The 13,878-nt window shown below is 42.4% G+C and overlaps 1 protein-coding gene across 2 annotated transcripts in view; it reads left to right on the forward strand.

Moving 5' to 3' along the window:
* The first annotated feature begins 3 nt into the window (after window positions 1-3).
* The window catches only part of STAU2 (staufen double-stranded RNA binding protein 2), a 169,815-nt gene continuing 155,940 nt past the window's right edge, over window positions 4-13,878 (forward strand). For both annotated transcript variants that reach the window (XM_041464546.1, XM_041464547.1), the window contains exon 1: window positions 4-108. The gene's annotated coding sequence lies outside the window, so the exon portion shown is untranslated. The remainder of the gene's footprint in view (window positions 109-13,878) is intronic.

The following is a 13,878-nucleotide window of genomic DNA, read 5'->3' on the forward strand; positions in this document are numbered from 1 at the left end:
GGGGGGGCGCAGTGGTTGGGGCCGGCGGCGGCCGCCGCGGCGGCGGGGTCAGTTCTCTTTAGTGTTTGCCGATGTTGGAGGCGTCTCCAAAGTGTCCCCGGGAAGCAGGTAACCGGGAGGGAGGGAAGGGGGCGGCTTCAGCCGCGATGTCCTAATCTCCGTCCCGGCTTCCCGCTCCTCCCGCCGCCGCGGCAGCTCCCCGGCGAGGGCTCTCCCGGCGCCCCCCGCCTCCCCGGGGCCGTGCGGGCGCTGCTGCGCCACGGCGCCGCCGGCCCGCTCCGCTCCGGCGGGGGGCGGCGGCGCCGACCCCGCCATCCACCCCGGGGCCCCGTTCGCCGCCAGCCGCCCGCCCGACGAGGGGCGCAGGAGGCGGGCGGGGGCACAGGTGGGCAGCGCTGCCATCCCCGGGGGCCGGGGAAGCCCCCTCTGGATCCCCTCCGCTGCTCCCCGCAGCTCCCCGCACACGGATCCGCTCCCACGCGGCGGTCGCTGTGCCAAGGCCGGGCCAAGGCCGGGCTGTGCGGCGGGGCCGAGCTCGGCGGGGACCACGCCGGGCCTGCCCTGCCCCAATCCCCGGGAAGGAGTTCTGTGCGACCCGAACTTGCTCCTCGTCCCATGTCCCGCCCGGGCCTGTCGCCGTGCGCGGTCTCGGGGGCGCACAGTGGCCGCTCCGCCGCCGGCGGGGCGAGGGGCGCCCGGCACTGCTCGGCCGGTCAGCGGCGCGGACCTCACAGCTCAGCCGCCGTGTGTTTGTACGTGTGTGCCAGTCAGCCCTCTCTGTGCACATCTTGCGCTGCCCCCAAACTTCGGACAGGGCCCCAAACTTTGCCATCAGCGCTGGGCTCTCCCACTCCCAAAATGGATGTCGGCGTCTCTTCCAGCGATGGGCAGAGCCGTTTACCGGCCCTCGCCCAGCACGAGGGTTTGGGGGCCGTCGTTGAGGTGGGACCGAGAGACACACTGCTGTAAAGTTGCCTAGTCCAGGCTTCTCATGGGCTGGGTGGGATTTTCCCGGTGTTCAGGTGTCTGGTAGGAAAAAGTACATCTTGATTACAGCCAGGCCTGGAAGTCACAGCCATGCCCTCATGGAGAAGTGTGGGCTGCCTGGGCTTATCTGTGAGGGTGAATCCTGCAGCAAAGCTTGTAGTGCTCAGGGTCCCACCTGACAAGTCAGTGATACCCAAGCAAAAAATTACCCTGCAGTGTATCTGGCTGGTGTTGCCTTACGACCAGCAAGCTGTTTCTGTGAATACCAAGACGTAAGCTTCTCAAGCCATGTTTGGAATGCTCCCTGTGTAACTACCATGGTGCTGAAAAAAAGTTTACGCTGTACAAAAGAGTAAATAGAGTGCTGCTGTTGTAGCCCCTCTCCTTGCATGCAATACTGCCGTGAACAGTACTGAGGGATGTGTATGAGTAACTGCAGCGTTGCAAGGCACAAGGAAGGCTGTTTGCTCTGCCATAGCACGGGATGGTTGAGCTGTGCTTCTGTCAGGGAGCATACGTTGGTGTATCTCACTTGTGCTTACCAGTGGCATCGAGCTGCACAGGAGTAAGGTCATTCTAGGTTGTGTGGTAATTCCAGGTTACCAGTCTACACCAGTGAAGTAATACTAATGCATTTAAGCCATTTGCTAACTGCAAGGAGGTTCTGTATAGGCTTTGTTGTGACATTGCTGCTTATATAAACAGTGCCAGGCTGTCAGATTTCTGAATGAAATAACTTTTTTTTTTTTTTCTAGAAAGTCAGCAGCAGTATAAGATTTCCAGTACTGATTTCTAGCTGCTGAACCTTAGCTTTGACCTAAAAAAACTCAGAGAGAGATTTCTGCTCCTGCCAGTCTTTGTGAAGATTCCTATTGCTGCTAGCAAGGAACAGGACTGAGGCTGCCTGCTTGTTTGTAGTTTTTGAGGGGAAAGGACAGTTCAGATTTTCTTTTCTTTGCAGACAACTTTTCAGCCATGTTACTCAGTTTGGGTTCTGCTCAACCTGGAGGCCAAAGTCTTTATGTATCTTTTTGCCAGCTCAACCTACCTTGTCATCAAAATAATAATAAATTTGACTCATCTTAAATTCTGATTTAAGATAGTAGATTGTAAAGAAACTTTTTAATTTTTCTTGCAGAAGAGCCTGATCAGAGGTGTTTTAATTACTGGACCAAGTTTAAATAAACATTTAACACCATCATCCTCTTCTTTGGGGGAAGAGGTTTGATTTTCCTCCACAGCTTTGTAAACTTCACTCTAACTCTGGTTTACACTGGTGTGAATTTGGGAAGTGAACCAAATACTATGTGTTTTATTTGTAAAGTGTCATGACAAATGACCTTGGGAAGGTTAGGCAACAAGCCATAGTGAAGCAGATCCTCCTATTCCAAGACTGTGTCTCTAGCCATTAGGAAAGGTGCACCTGTCATGCTCTATCTAGACAGTTTGTTTTGACCTGCCCAAAATATGTGGCTATTGATTTGTTAGTCTTTGAAAACACTGAAAAATTCCCATCAATTATGTCCAGTCCTTCACCTCAAAATACATCTTCTTGTGGTATTATTCCATTGGAGAGCTGCTCTTATAAAGGAAGTGTGTGGGTTTTAGTGCCATTTTTTTGGCATATATTTGACAGATACGGGCACAGATTTTTTTCTGATTGGTGTGCAAAGTATCTTATTTCCTCATGCAGGTATCACTAATGTGCCGGGGAAGGACCTTACACTGTATTTTTTCAGGATAACTGAAACAACATAACTTCTGTTAATGAGCCACCAGAGCTTCACTTTTCCTTCCAGTGCTTACATTTATTTCCTATCACCAACAGCAAAATCTATAGGAAAAGAGACCTGTCTTTTACCAGAACTTATTGTTTTGTATTTATAATCTTTGTGTCACACATAGCCTGTATTTTTCACAATAGTTCTTGAATTCTCTCTCCTCTGAAAAGAAGAAGAGAAAGAAAGACAGGGGGTTCCATTTGGTTGAGGGGCATAAAGAGCACAAGGCAGGGGTCCTGTGGGGGCAGGTCAGGGAATTGGGCTGCCAGTTTTGCTCAGGAAGGAAAGGATAGTAAATGAGGGGGAATGGAATTGGTGGGAGTGCATGACAAACTCTGTGAAGAGAGGAAATATAGTCTATGTGTAGTGTAGTTAACACACATATATTATATATATATATATATATATATGTATGTATGTATGTATATAAAAAGTCAAGGGCTCTGCATTTAGAGGGGCTGCTCGTTGTCTGCTCATTGTCAGCACTGAGTCACAATTGCTGTTATCCAAAGTGTGTTTGCATTAAAGGATCAAGAGTTCTGCAAGAATCTGAGAGATGTCTTCTCAGGCATTGCTCTGGAAAAATATTTAGAATAAAAAAGTTGCTTGTCACAACTCCTAATGTTAAAATGAATTTTGAAAAGCTATCTGTGGTAGTGTAACATTAAAGTCGCATCTATGTCTGTAACTGCTGAAGATTGTTCATACTTCATCTCAAGGGCAAGTGTTTTGTGGTTTTGGTTTTGTTTTGTGGGTCTTTTTTCTTAAACTGGTAGTTGTTGGAGTGTTTTCCATTAATGAAATATGTCATACTGTGCCATATTCCATCTTTGCATTTGCTTTAGTCAACTATACATCTATACAGTACATCACTAGAATGTTACAAATTTATTTCTATTTAAACAAATAAAATCAAATTATGAAATTTAAATTTTTCCTAGTAAATAGCACTTTTTTCATATTTAATTACTAATATTGTGACTCCACTATTCTTCTGTATCCCCATAATTTCTGATTTAGTCACCATTAAAATGATAGGAGCGGGCATTTTTTAGACTGCTTAGAACACAGGCTTTGAGCTCAGATCCCCATTGGTGTCCCAAACCTGGTTATGACCAGCAGCCAATTATTATATCAAATGTGGGTTAACCTCCTATCCTTAGATTCTGGAAGAAGTTAGCTTACTAAGATTTTTACCATAGTATCACGTGCTCAGTTGAAGGGTATGTTTACAGTCTCATCTTCTGAAAACTTCCAAAGGATTGCGGTGGTTCCACTTCCAGTTTCACTGTGAGCCAGCTTTGAGGAGGCTGTTTTGCCTCCAGGCTAAAGGAAATGTTTTTGAGTGTAGGAGACCAGATTTTCTTGAAAAGTTTATTGCAAAGAAAATGGTCACCTGTTGGACCAAGAAAAGAGATGAGTAACCTAATTTTTATTGCTACTGCTTATTTTTTGCACCTGTTAGGTATTTGTGGTTCCCAGTTTCTCTTACAATGACCCCAGTTTAAAAAAACAGTGTTAATCAAATATAAGGAAATATCAGTATACTAAATGTGCAGATTGATATCAGTAACTGGAATTGTCTGGATAAGTAACTGTCTGCAAGTGATAGAGAACTTTTCCCCTGTCACACAGATAACACATCCATGGAACTGATACATTTTGAAGGATGAAATCAAGATAATGTTGTTCCCAGGGTGGGAATGTAGGCCTGGTAGAGGGCAATGTTGGGTCACTTAGAAGCATACCCAGTTGTTCTGGTTGATACAAACAAAATAATAATTAACACTCTGTAGCAGCTTTGGCTTTGTTAGACAAAGTAAGAACAAGAAGCAACCTAAAATTTCATGTTAAGTGTTAGTTCATATGTTTGTTTTACTTTTCCCCCTTCTGCTGGTCCTTCTTCAGTCCTGGATACAATGTTGCTTTTTTCTTTCAACACTGTGGAAAATATTTTCTCTGGTTTTTGTTGGAGGCTTGGGTATAATAGTATTTAAACCAGCCTGCTTTGAATAGTGTTTCATCTGTGAAGGCAATGTCCGTTCAAGGGGGCATTTTGCTCAAGAGTATATACCCAAGAGACATTCCTTTTGTACCTGTTTAGGCCCTGGGAATTGTAATGAATGATTCCAGAGGGATTTTCTTGAAAACCTTTCTGACCCTCTGAGAATTCATTGCAAGACACTTACTAGTCTTGTATTAAATATGTGTTCAAATGGATGGCAGCTATGGCTGTCTCATCTTTGTGAAAAGGAATGAGAAACTTGTCCTGGATCAGGAGTCAATTAAAGCTCCCTGTTTTTTTCAGAGGCATCTCTCTCAACATTCTCTCTTAGCTGAATCCACTGGGTTAGGTATGGGGTTTGACCTCTTCAGAAGGGAGAGTGGCCCACATTGTTTCTTCACCTCTATTCATCTGGCCAGATTTACTGCTTAGAGCCTTAAGCAAGTGAAAATTGGCTGAAGATGCCAGGACTGGATCAATTTTCCATGGATTTGGCAGAGTTGCCATTCATGAGGGTGTTCTGGATCTGGACTTCCAGGCAACCATAAGTATTGCTAAGTCCCATGAGAAGAATTTAATATTTAATTAAATCCTTCAGCTGTTACATTACAAGCTTCTTCTGAAGCTGGCCATTTCACAAATTACTGTCAGTGGCAGTTCACCAGAGGAGGTAGCTTTGCAGGCCTTTTCTCTTCCCAGGGTGCCCTTAAAGTACCTGGAAAAGTTTTATCTCCTTCCCTGCTTCTCCTCAAATCTCACTGCAGTCCGAGCCTCTTGATACTTTGTAATACTCATAGGTTACAGTAGGCATGAGAGCAAGCTACTGTAGCTGGTGAAACTTAAGTTATTAAATGTGTTTGAAGTATTTTGAAAGAAATGTAAACATCAACTTGCCGGTTCTGGATTTGAAATTGTTTCTTTTCTTGGACACAGTAGTAACTGGAATATTTTCAAGGTTTTTAAGCCAATCCTATGCTCACTAGGAATTTTGGCATTAACACCAAAAAGAAGTGATTTTGTTTGCTGTCATTGTGAATATTGGTACTGTTTACCTCTGCTCAGGTATCTCATAGCTGACAGGAGCATGGGACACATAGGTACCGTCAGACAAATATACCCGATATATCCCAAGACAGGACAGGACAGAGCACTGCAGGTGAACAGGGTTAGCTGAGGCAGTTCTGTTTCCAGGGCCTGCTCTGTTTTAAATGTGGTGTCTTTGCTGTTGTGCTGGATTGTAGATTTGCTCCACACCTCTGGGGTCAGCGCTTCTACCTCAGCTTCTGCTGTGTGTCATTGCAACCTAGACAGACTTTGGTTGACCCTTGGGCTAGGAGCACAGCCCTTTGTTAACAAGGAATATCCATTTTTTGCAGAGGTTTAGACTGTATTAGGCATATGTTTGTAGCCTAATAGCACATGTTCTTTTGGAGATCCTAGAAAATGGGGTCCTGTTTCCCTTTTGAAGTACTCTTTTTTAATTTGATTTTGATTTGGAAGGGAAGGAGTAGGAGTCTTAGTAGTGAACAGAAGTGTTAGCTCCCTGCAAGTTCAAAAGCAAGTTTGTTCTTTTATGCTAGTTTAGGGTGGTTCCAGAGTCAAAAAAGCTAACTTTACCCTGCTGAGTCTAATGGCCCTGGAGTCCTGAAAGTACAATAAATGGAAAGAAAGACACTCCTTTGAAGGGCAGCTCAGAGCATGATCCACCCATCCATACATCCTCTAGGTGGTCATGAGTCTATGATGTTACAGCATTCCCATTCCAAATAAGTTCAATCTTTTTGCTTTTGCTTAATTCCAGGTACTCTTTCCTAGTATTTTGAATCATTTCATGTTACCAGTGCATCAGCTTGCGCTTCAAGCCAGTGTTATCCTTTGTTTTATTTCTGACTTTATCTGCATAAAAATACTTGAGACAATTCCAAATTTTAATTCGGTTTGTTTACATTTTTTCCTTGTAGTGGTTAAGTTTATAACTTCCTTTGGTCTGAGGAAACGAGTTATTCTGAATCATCAGCTGTACAGATGAAGGTCTCTTATTTGGTATTTTATGGTGTATCCTACTTAATGTTCCTAAACACTAGTGCAAAAGTCGGAGGAAAAAGCCTGGTTTTGTTATGCTGGTTCTGTGCCCTCACAGTGTGCTCAATTTGAAACAAATGTCTTTTTACCAGCATTCTTCCTTTCTGTTGTTTGTTGTTACTTTAGTATCATCTTTGCTGATTCAACTCCAGAAATAACATTTTGCTATCCTGCCAGTTGTGTGTAGCCTCTGTGCTGCAGCTGAATTTGTGGCAGGTTTTTCATGTTCAGCTAATGTTTAGCATTGATTGTGACCTTGCCCCCAAACACAGCATTTTTAAACTTAATTTTTTTCAGTTGAAAACTTAGATTTTGTGCTTGTCTTCAGTCAGAGATTTGGTAGGCCCAATCCAATATTCAGGAATTATTTTACCTTAATTTGTTGACTGAGGAGAGCTGCACTTGAAATAGGAAGGAAACTCTGTCAAATCAATGTGGGACCCCTGATCTCACAGGTACTCTGTGCCTGTGAGCAGAGTCCCAGTCCTGTCCCTCAGTGAGCAGGGAGCTAGTCTCTGTATGAACTGTGTGTCCACATTATCTTATGTCCAAGCAATTAAAAAAACTGTCTATGGAAGAGTTGAGAGTAGGGGGAACTCCAGGAATGTTTCAGGAACAGAAGGTGGCAATTTGGCCCCAGCTGTTTCTGGGAGCTCCAACTTCTTGGAAGCTGTATGAGACTTCAGTGTGGGCATTCATCACTTTAGCTGTCAAATACAGTGGTTTTGTTTAAATACACTCATGGAGAGCAAAAAAAGGCACACAAAGCAGAATTTTATCTGCTTCCAACAATAGAGTCCAACACCTGTTGCTTAGTCCACTGAAACCACCTTCTCTGAGGATCTTGTAGCTGTTAATTATAGCCAGCTGACTACAGTATGACGAGGGCTGGTGGCAGGAGCTGTAACTTCATTTCAAAGAAAAAGGCATGTTTCTGCTACTTCACCAAATGTACTACTTCAAATTATATGGGAAGTAGTTTGTCACAGGCTGTAAAGGAAAACTGAGATGATTTTCTGAATTCCATTAATAAAATGAAATTTCTACTTAGGGATTGAAGTCAAGAAGTAATTTTTGCCTGCTTCAGAGCAAAGTAACAGTTGGAGGGATGTTTTCTTAAAGTAAGAGTATGTTGTAATTTAAAATCAGTCAAAGCTTACTGGAGATTTTAGGAATGTAACTACTACTTGTTAGCACAAGTAGAAAAAAAAGTGCAGCTTTTAGAAATATATAGGAGAGAAATTTCAAAATACTAATTAAATTAGAAACTAGATTCTTGGAAGCACCTCCAATTAGACTCCAGTATCACAAATAAGGAACCAATTACAGCTTTGATGAAAACAAGTCTGTAGCCTCAGAGTGTCAAGTTTGAGTCATGTTTTTTTATTTACTTAATCCCTTTCTCCACTTCTAGGCTGATGATTGATTGTTAAACTAGTGGCTTCGGCTTCCCTTCTATTCAGCTATTTTTCTTCAGGAAAGCTGACTAACTCATTTTTGTTTAACATAAGGTGAATGTGAGTTACCTGTATCTGGAGTAAGATGATATGATGACCACTTAATTTTTTAAAAACTGTTACAGATATGACTATGTATCACAGAGTGTCTGGGGGAGATACAAGTTTCCAGTTTTCAAGAAGTCATAAGCAGTTTATAGTCATGGTAAGGGAGGGAGATGAAGAGTTACAACACTGGACAGCCAGCTCTTGTGCCTTGGGTTAGTGCTTGCTTTCTGGTGCAGTAAGCAAATGCAAAAAGGATATTACCTCTAGTGCTGGGAAGGGTATGTGTCCTGCCTCTGATCTGTAAGGCGTTATAGCCACCTATAAGCAAGGTATTGGGATCTACCTCAAAGCATTATGAGTTTTGGATGAGGAAGGCCTCCCGCAAAGAATTCTCTGATGATCACCTTGCTGTTTCATGAAGGAGTTTCACATTTTCTTCCCTGTAGTAGTTCAGGGTATCTTGGCTGGGTCAAACTGATGGCTCTGTCTGAACCAATATTGTCTGGATGGTTCAAAGTCTTTTCTGAGCTTAAAATTTGTGGCACTGTGAGAACTGGGTTAGCTTGTACTGGCTGTTGGAAATTTCCATGGCTTTTATACCATCTTCTCTGTTTTCTGGACAGGAACAATAAATTGAGATAGACTTTCTGATGAGATTATCTTAATGCAGCAAACATTTATATAAACCAGACTGATTTTCCCCCTTGGGCTTTGGGTTATAAACAGGTTGAAATGTTTTGAGATGCCAAACAGTTTCTGATGCAACAGATTGGCTTTCTTTTTCTTTTAGTTTTCTTCTGGCATTAAAATCTTCAAGTTGATAATGTTATTGATGTCCCTTACCATTTTAATACAAAATAGCAATCCTTTTCCACATCATTTTTTCAGATTAATATTAGTAAAGTTTCTCTACTTAGGATCTCTGTTAGGATGTCTGTCTATGAAGTCTCTCCTTGAGTCTTTGAGTGGCAAGACTAGTATACGTAGGACCTGACTGATTTCTCTGTTAGAAAAGAAAATTAGCCACATGTACAGTCTGGGGTCATTAGTTTTGCTGTACACAGTAAGATGCACTGTGGCCTGAGTTGCTCTTTTCTCAGCTTTTTCATGTCAGCCTCGCTGTTGCCAGGGAAGCAAGGGAAGAGTTGCATTCCTGCCTGTCAGTATGCTCCACTTTCTGTTAAGTTTCTTGTTACAAGTTTTTATACTCTTGCTCATTCAAATGTGCACAGTCACAGTCAGTGCCCTAACCCCTGCATTTTCCATCATTCCTTACAAAAAGACATGTTTCTGCAAGGGAGCTTATTTGCTTCTGTAATTGTGTCTGTTAGTTTTGGTAACATCAGTGATCACTTACTTGTTGAAGACAAGTTTGGCAGGATACTTTGGGTAGGATTCAGTTGCCTGTATTTTGGCATCTTGTGTAGTTTGAGACACTAAGTTACGCTGTCTGCTTCTCAGCTGCCACTCAGCTGTGTGGTTAGCTAATCCTAAATTAGAAGCCTAGTTGTTGATCACCTTGAATAACTCCCTGGGTCTCCTGGCTGTACTGATGACTGGTGTAATAGATTTCTTTAAACACACACATTATTGCCATTTCATTGCCTCTTCATGTCAGGGTTTCTCTGACACATGCCGTGTCAGATGTGGCATGAATCTTCAGACGGAATGTCTGCTTCCTGAAGCAGCAGCTGATGGAGTAGGCAGGTATCCAAATGTGGTGTCTCAGAAAACCTCAGCTGGCATTGTGTATTGGGTCTTTAAAAGACTCTAGTGGGTTCACCCTGGCTGGATATCAGGCACCCATCAAAGCCACTCTCTCACTCTCCTCCACAGCTGGACGGGGGAGAGGAAATATAATGAAAGGTTTATGAGTTGAGATAAGGACCAGGAGAGATCACTCACCAAATACCATAATGGACAAAACAGACTCAAATTAGAGATATTAACTGAATTTATTACTAACAAGATCAGAGCAGGATAATGAGAAGTGAAATAAAACCTTAAAAATACCTTCTTCCTACCCCTCCCTCTTTCCCAGCTCTACATTCTCCCCCAGCAGCACAGGGAGACAGGGAATGGGCATTACAGTCAGTTCATGTTTCCTACTTGATTTTTTCTTTCAAAAATACTTTCATTCATTTCCTCAGGAAGGTTCTTATTGGTTGTACATGAGAGTTGGCAAAGGGTAGTCCTCCGTGGGTGTTAATATCTGAAAGTGTGGTAGGATTCGATGCTGTGACATGCTGTTCACTGCAGCTGCTTGGCCTTTCCTTGCCTTCCTGGGGCTTTATCTACAGCTCTTTTCTGCTCCAGTCCAAGAGCAGAGGAAACAAATTGTAAGAAACTGTGGTATTTTGTCTTCAGGGACTGGGTTTAACGCTGAGCAATAAGGGGAACTTTTTTGTAAGCCTTGCAGCTCCTTAAATTTTGGGTATTATTCCCTCATAGTCTGTGTCACTTCCTTTGCTTGTAAAATATCTTACCAAAACAATGAAAATAAAAGAGTTATTGATTTCTCCCCCACCCATCTTATACTTCTGCAAAGTAAAATGCTTTTAAGGCATCAGTTTACTTGCTGTCATGTATTACTTAGCTGTTAATTAGCTGGTAGCTATGTTCATACATTCATTGAAATTAAGGTTCTCTAGTGCAAAGCACAGTAAAAGAAAAGAAACCAGGCCACAGGTTTCTGGAAATGTAATCATCAGGGATGAGATCACGGGCTTTGTGAGGAACAGTGTGAAGGAGATGAACTTCAGTGTATGGCTTGACAGCGAAGCTAAGCTGATTAGCAGGAGTTGAAAGGGCTAATTCCTTGCACCCACTCCAGGTCAGGAGTTTGTGGCCCTCTTTGTACAGATCAGATGCTCCTCTGATCTTTCTCCTTACCTGCCACGTAAACTGTTTCAATGAGATGGACAGAAAGTGTTGGCTTTTTGCTGCAAGGAAGAGAGGACATGGGATTGTCCCTTGCTATGGCAGCAAATCATTAGATCGGTTTGGCTGTTGGCAAAGCACTCCTCATAAGGCAAAAAGCTATGAAATTGATGGAGGGTCAAATGGGAAGAACAAATGGGGGACCAGCAGTAATACAGAAAAATACATATATATTTTGAAAAACAGAGAAGCCCTGTGCAATTTCATGCCTAGTGTTTTATTTTTTTTTTATTATTTAAAATGTATAAGTAAGATAAATTTTGGAAATAAGTCTGGATAATCATCTGCTGATTGTTGCTTTAAGTGATACTCTTGCTGAACTGCTACTGTGTGGCCATCTAGTTACTTGACATTAGAAGACAAAAGTTGTAATTAGGCTGCTCTGAAGGTAATCCAGAGCTGTGTGGTTTTTGTCAACCCCAAAATACGCTACTAGATATAACACAGTAAAAAGAAATTGCATAAGGCTTAGAACTTCTTTAGTACTTTTTATAATAATGTCCACAAATGTATAAATATTTGCCATAAGTGTGAAAAATGGCACACCAGAAATATGTTTTACCTTTAGACACTTTTGTATGCTTTTGTGTAACTGAACAGATGAATTAATATCAGAAGAATAGAAGAACAGAGCATTTAATGGAATTTTTGAAGCTAAGACTAAAACCAAATCCTTCTTAGTTAGGAAGCTGTTAACTATTAGAGTTCTGTGACTTGGGACTTTCACAGAAGAATCACATTAACAAGCTTCTAACCAAAATGGGGTTGGTCTGAAAAAAACTCTTGAGCTTCTTGCTGCCTGCTTAGACACTGCCTTCAGTCTATTGGATTTGGATTGCTGTTCCTGTACCTTTTAATGTTTTCATTAATGATGTGGATGAAACAGTACACTTATTAAATTGGAGATGCTGTAAAGCAGGCTTAGAGAAGACTTGCATACATTTTGGAATTAGAATTAAAATTTGATGTGATCTTAAAAAAAAAAGATTGTCTTTTTTTTTTTTTTTTGGGTTTTTTAGTAACAAAATTCAAGGAAGACAAGAACAAAGTCTCATTAGCTAGGAAACAGCTTCACAAAGAGAGCACAGCCTAGAGCTTTCTGGGTAGTAGTTCTGTAGAAAAGGATCTGGGATCATTAATGTAATACTGTTGTGAAAAATGGACAGTGATCAGAAAGTATAAGCAGAACTCTTGGTTATATAAAATACAAGATATGTCAAGTAATTTTTCTTGCTCAGCAGTGGCTAGCCCTCAGTTGTTCCATTTGTAAAGTCCTTCACTAGTATGTACTATGTGCCACCATTATGTACTTATGCACAGGTTAAATTTGGTACTCTGGGTTGTTTTGCAGAGCATTGTGGAAGTGTGGTGACTCTACTGCTTATGTGCATTTTCACTTTCTGCACAGATGAAGTCCGGCCTTCTGTTTTGACTGTTCAGGCCATTAGTTTCTCTATCTTTGATTGTACATACAACTTCTCTTTCTAATACTGCTTTTTCATTTTTCCCACATTGTACAAGTCTGTTTGGTTTGAAAACCCATTATCCATGCTTTCTGCCTTTTGTGGTATTCTATCTACTTTATGTCTTTTTTTTATTCAATTACTGTGACACAGTCCAAGAATCATTTCACCTGAATCATTTCAGTTTGTATTTTATGTCACAAAATCTAAGGTTATAAAGTGATTCCAGAGAAATACAAAAAGTAATAATAATCAGAAGAAGTGTTAACTAATTATTTATGCTGCATGGTGCTTTTAGCATGATACAAGTATAGTCACAATTTTTAAAAGTATTCTGTATCTGTAAATGTAACTAAATACTTGCAGCAGGTTTGCATGGCCAGGTTTTGGTGATGGGGGCTACAGGGGTGGCTTCCATGAGAAGTTGCCAGAAGATTCAGTTGTGTCCGATGGAGCCAGTGCCAGCTGGCTCTGAGATGAATCTGCTGCCAGCCAAGGCTGAGCCTGTCAGTGTTGTAGTGTCTCTGGCATAACAGATTTAGAAGCAGGAAAAGTTGCTGCACAACAGAAAGAGAGGAGAGGAGAGGAGAGGAGAGGAGAGGAGAGGAGAGGAGAGGAGAGAGGAGAGGAATAAGAATATGTCAGAAAAACAACTCTGCAGACACCAAGTTCAGTGCAGAAGGAATGGGGAGGAGGTGCTCCAGGCGTCAGAGCCGAGACTCCTCTCCTCTGCAGTCCGTGGTGCTGCCCATGGTGAAACACGGCAGCCCTATGCCCCTGCAGTCCATGAATGGTGGAGCAGAGATCCACCTGCAGCCCGTTGGGAAGACCCACAGGATTGTGTCCCCATGGAGAGAGAGAGGAGATCATGCTGGAGCAGATTTACTGGCATGACTTGTGACCCTGTGGGAGGCCCTTACTGGAGTTCTGTTCCTGAAGGTTGCCATCCTGTGGAAGGGATCCATGCTGGAACAGTTCACCAAGAACTGCAGCTTGTGTGAAGGACTCACACTGAAGAAATTTGTGGAGGACTGTCACCTGTGGGAGGGACCCCATGCTGGAGCAGGGGAAGAATATGAGGGGTCTTGCCCCTAGCAGGATGGAATGGCCAAGAT

This window comes from Pyrgilauda ruficollis, unplaced genomic scaffold (assembly GCF_017590135.1).
Source record: "Pyrgilauda ruficollis isolate IOZ18807 unplaced genomic scaffold, ASM1759013v1 scaffold18, whole genome shotgun sequence".
NCBI classification, from domain to species: Eukaryota; Metazoa; Chordata; class Aves; order Passeriformes; family Passeridae; genus Pyrgilauda; species Pyrgilauda ruficollis.